The following is a 4,965-nucleotide window of genomic DNA, read 5'->3' as shown; positions in this document are numbered from 1 at the left end:
GATGGATGAACAAACCAAATGCCATTTATCTACGGTTAATATCTCCAAGAGTAAAAACATGTAGTTGTTTTTTGCTTTTGGTAAACTTTCCTTTAAACGTTATATCCTTGATGAGTAAAACCACTTTGGTCATAAAAAGGGTTTGCACCCAATCTAAAATTCAAAGAAGAAATGTTTCAGATCTGTAAGTTTAACCACAATTTATAAAAATGTAAATGTATTTTGGCCCCTTAATTCACCTCATTTGCCAAGTGGTGTCCTTCCTTTTGCCACCTTCTTCTTTTGTCTTCTTCTTATCTCTTTTTTGTGTGCTTTTTGTGATGCTTCTTTTTGTGCCGTTTTTTTCTTTTTCTCGTCCTCTGAAGATGAGGAGGCAGACGAAGAGGGGGAGGAAGATGAAGAGGAGGAGGTGGTGGATGAGGAGGAGGCAGATGCTGATGACAATGTAGTTTGGTTAGACTCCGTCCCTACAGCAGTATTCTTGGCTAAAACAATAGGAAATAGTATAATTAAAATAATAGTGTTAATATTAACATCAAATAGCGTACCCACAAAAAACAAAATTCAATCACAGCTTAACTAGGGTTAACTACAAAATGCCCATTCTAGTAGTGAAAATTGCATTAGAAATTTAAATTTGGAAATAATAAGAGAAACAAACTTAAGTGCATCTAAAAATCAAACATTAAATACATGTCCTCTTTATGTGAACTGCTGGTTAATAAACATGTTGATTTTAAACCAGCTCTGTGTGAATACAAATGTTCCAACACGATTTCCACTGAACAATTAAGAAATTTTAAACTTCTCAGTAGATTATTTTAGACCATATTTATTTATTGATTATAGTTTGCCCTCAGAAAAACAGCATTGACCTATTGTGACCATTCAGTCTACATGATTATGCAGACATAAATTCATGCTTTCCTTACAGAAAACACAGTCCATATAATTTTATGATAACTACATCACTGCATAACTCAGACAATCTTAATATTTGGTATTTGGTTATTTGTGATGCTATGTATATATGAAAACTAACAATATTTGCAAAAAAATTTCACACTTATTTAGTTTTGGATGTCTGGATTTGGAACAGTTATAAATTATAAGACACTTGGAGCAGAACTGTGATAAACAGGCACGGAGCCAGTTCTGCGTAGGAGTGTGTGCACTTCTTGTCTTGCCCTGCGCACTCACTAAGTAGTAACGCGCACTCACTAAGTAGTAACGTTACAGATTAAAAGTTAACAGAACTATCTAACTCTAAACGCCATGAACTGTGCTTAACGTTATATGATCCTTATAAAGACATTTAAGAATTGTATATTTAAGAAGACAGAATATGGGAAATAGTCTGGAAGCACAAATATTGTTCAATGCTATCCAGACCTGTAAATTACTCAAATAAAATTCCATGTTTTTCCATAACGTTACTGTTTAGAAATCTTAGTGACAATTAAAGTAGGCTACATGCCAACAGGTTAACGTTAGCAAAATCACCTGAATTCAGAGATTGGTGTTCACAGTCTGTGTCATCGCTGGTTTCAAATAAAATACCGCCTTTATCCCTCTCAAAACTTTGACACTTCTTGTTTGCGGGGTAATCCTCATCGCTGGTAACTTTGGCATTAATGTTTTTGCTAACGTTCTCCAGGTTTTGCTGTCCATGCACCTTCACCGATGTTAGCATCATCCATGCTGCTGATGGTAACGTCAGGTGCAGCCATTTCTTTCGTCAACCGCGGTGGTGTCCCTAATTTGTTATCCATTTTTAATGCTTTGCCAGATGTTGTAAAATGTCTTTTCTTTGCCGACATGGTTAGTTAGAAATATCAGTACAGATACTCTGTAGCTAGCTAGTTTGAAACCTCTGATTTAACAATATTGCTAACGCTCCCTGGTTATGCTTAGACCCGCCCTACTCTGCCTCTGATTGGCTAGTAGTCATTAGAAGAAAAGACAACTTCTGAAACAGAAGATGAAATGCAACATTTGCCACCACAAAATGAAGATGAAGCACTGCAGTTGTGGAGACCTCTGTGAATGGTATGTAGGCCTAACTAATATGGGCATATGGCCTAAAGGTCTGATATTACTTAAGAATTTTCTTTTGTCACTGTAGTTTATAGGCCTAGTTTTCTTCTTTTTTACTGTAGGCTATATTTAGCATCTATTTAACAGTATATTTTGTATATTTTTAACTGTTTACTTAGGTATCTATTAAATTTCTTTACTGATACTTTTAGTGACCGACCACTTTTTTTTTTCCCTATTTAATTTACTCCATTAAGGTTTCAGTAAATTCTTAGCCTACATAGTTTTAAGCCTAGAACCAATTCAACCAACTACAAGATGAATAGTGGCCTTAAGACATTTCATTTAGCACTAAAATGTTGTAAATGGAAAAATAGCGAAGATAACGTAACAAGACTGTGTAGCTTACATAACTCTGGTAGACTTCAGTGGTAGCATTTAGGTGAGCATAATAATAGTAAAAGCATTCTTCATTTTACTTGTTACCCCTGAAGTACCCCAAAGGTTCCAGTCCATGCTTTAGGAAGCATTGACACAAGACCGAACAAAACAATGACAATATACATGTTTGCCATTTGTTCAATCTCAAGTCTCCTACTCAAACATTTTTTATTCTTAAAAAAGTAGTCTTGCATTGAAGCAAAACAATTTAGACAAAAATCATAACAATTATGGTATATCTTTGAATTCCACTGGATCTCAAGTTGTGCAATGTTCCATAGGGTATGTCAACAGAGGGCCAAACATAGAGCCGTTGTCAGAAAATCCATCCGACATGGTATGGAAATCAAGTTTAAGTTCAAGAATAACATGCTATACACCTACATGAATACAAATAATCAAAGTGCCTGCAATTCAGATAATTTTTACATTAAAACCAGTGGTAAGCTACAGTGTACAGAAAGCCAATATACATAATTTTATTGATGCAATATTCTAAAGGCAAGTGACATCTCTTTGAAAAGCACAGGGAATTGCTGCATCCAAAGAGATACTGGCACTTTTTATATGCATTGGATAAATTGAACACACTTAATGTAAGCTACTTTATAGTGCATATGGTAATAGCTTTTCACAATAGCTTGCACAAGTGCAAGTTAGTGGCACATGGCAAAGCACATGTTAATTGTTGTTTTAGGCAGTGGATGGACAATACGTCTAATTTTACTAGTATTACTCCCATTTTACATATTTTTAATCACTCTCATGCCCATAAGTGTTATGGTACACAGGAGGGATTCAGGAGCGGACACTGGAGTATAGATCAGGCAAGATTTATTAGATAAAACAGGAAGAGCCAACTGGTTTTAAGGAATCCAGGCTTGACGGAGCTCAGGGGATGTTTGTAGAGGAGTGGACCGGGAAGACAGACAGGATGGCAGGCAGACGGGATGGCAGGCAGACGAGCAGGCAGGCAGACGAGCAGGCAGGCAGGGAATGAGTGGCATAGGGAGGATACTATGGTGGAATGAAAACGGACAGTTAGCGATACGACAAATTTAACTCAAAAACAATGAAAGGGCCGGAGCATAATACCATGACGGTAATCTGACGAACTGGCGAGGAGTGAGAGTAGATCCAGGGTATTTAACAGCCAGGGTGATGAGCAATGAATAACAGGTGTGCTGCAGGAGGTGATGAGGCACAGGTGTGATGAACAGCAGGTGGTGATGAAGATCCAGGGGAAGACACACCCACACAAACAAGACTGACAGGAACAATGGGAAGGGAAAAAACCTGAGAACACAGGGAAGGGAGGAGACAACAGGACAAAACCCTAACAATTAGAATGCTGTGCCAGGTGTGATTACTGAAGTATTGTTTGCATAAGACCAAATTGACATGATAACTGATGAAATATGTCAAATATGGCAAAAAAGCTGCGAGATGTCTGTGTTGAGGCAATGGAGAGAAGAAAAAGAAGAAAAGCTGGGAGGGTAGAACGAGTTTGTGGTTATTGATGAAAGCCACTTCAGACACAAAAGAAAGGGTAATGTAAACACCATACAGCTAAAAATTCTATGATAATTCCCACAACAAGCCCAATACTTTCCAGCCATTCTATTTAAGTGACAGAACTTGCAACTCTAGCCGTTTCAAGGTATGTCAGTGTATTTGTTTTTTTCTTTTGCTTGACTTAACTTTGATAGTGACTTATTCTACTATCAGGAGGAGGATTTTTCAGGAGAACTATGTCCACTTGTATATACTAAATGCTTTGATTACTATAGGCTTTGCTTTGACCCACAAAGTTATACCAATATATTAAGGAATCAGAATGAATTGGTTCAGTTGCAAAACATAAACAATTACATGCTACTTACCTACATGCCAGCTGTAAGGTAACTCAGCATTCTGTTCGGCGTTATAAATGTACAATTATTAGTTTTAACTAGTTTTGTGTCCCATGGTGTTATAACTTTATACTTACCAAACTTTTGATTTCATTGTAACTGTCATTTAATTACATTTTGTTTTCTGTAACTGTAATGGATTACAGATATACAGTTGAACAACATTAAAAAAAGAAAAAAGTAAAAACTGAAATACCAGAAAAATCTAAATTTCCACACTAGGTCATCATGACAAATTTATCGTCCATATATAGATTTATTTGTAGGTGTTGTCACTGCATGGCTGTAAGGAGATGCAGTAATTGCTACCACAAATAAAAAGTTATTCCTCCAGGGGTCACAAATGGTAACAGCAAATTATAAAAGATTGTATTGAAATCCCCAACGGTAAGCATCTGTGGACGTAGTGGTGGGGGGTGAATCCATACTTATGGGGATAGAATAATTTTATAATTCAGGAAAGTTAATCACTTGTCAGCATTCTGTGTTTTAATGGTCAAATATGTGAATGTGAATAATTGCCATTTCTAATATGTGTCCAATTTAAATATTTTGACAGTTCAGACGTGGAAGA

The sequence above is a fragment of the Etheostoma spectabile genome, unplaced genomic scaffold (assembly GCF_008692095.1).
Source record: "Etheostoma spectabile isolate EspeVRDwgs_2016 unplaced genomic scaffold, UIUC_Espe_1.0 scaffold00001461, whole genome shotgun sequence".
Classification (NCBI taxonomy): Eukaryota; Metazoa; Chordata; class Actinopteri; order Perciformes; family Percidae; genus Etheostoma; species Etheostoma spectabile.
This window is presented reverse-complemented; position numbering follows the sequence as displayed.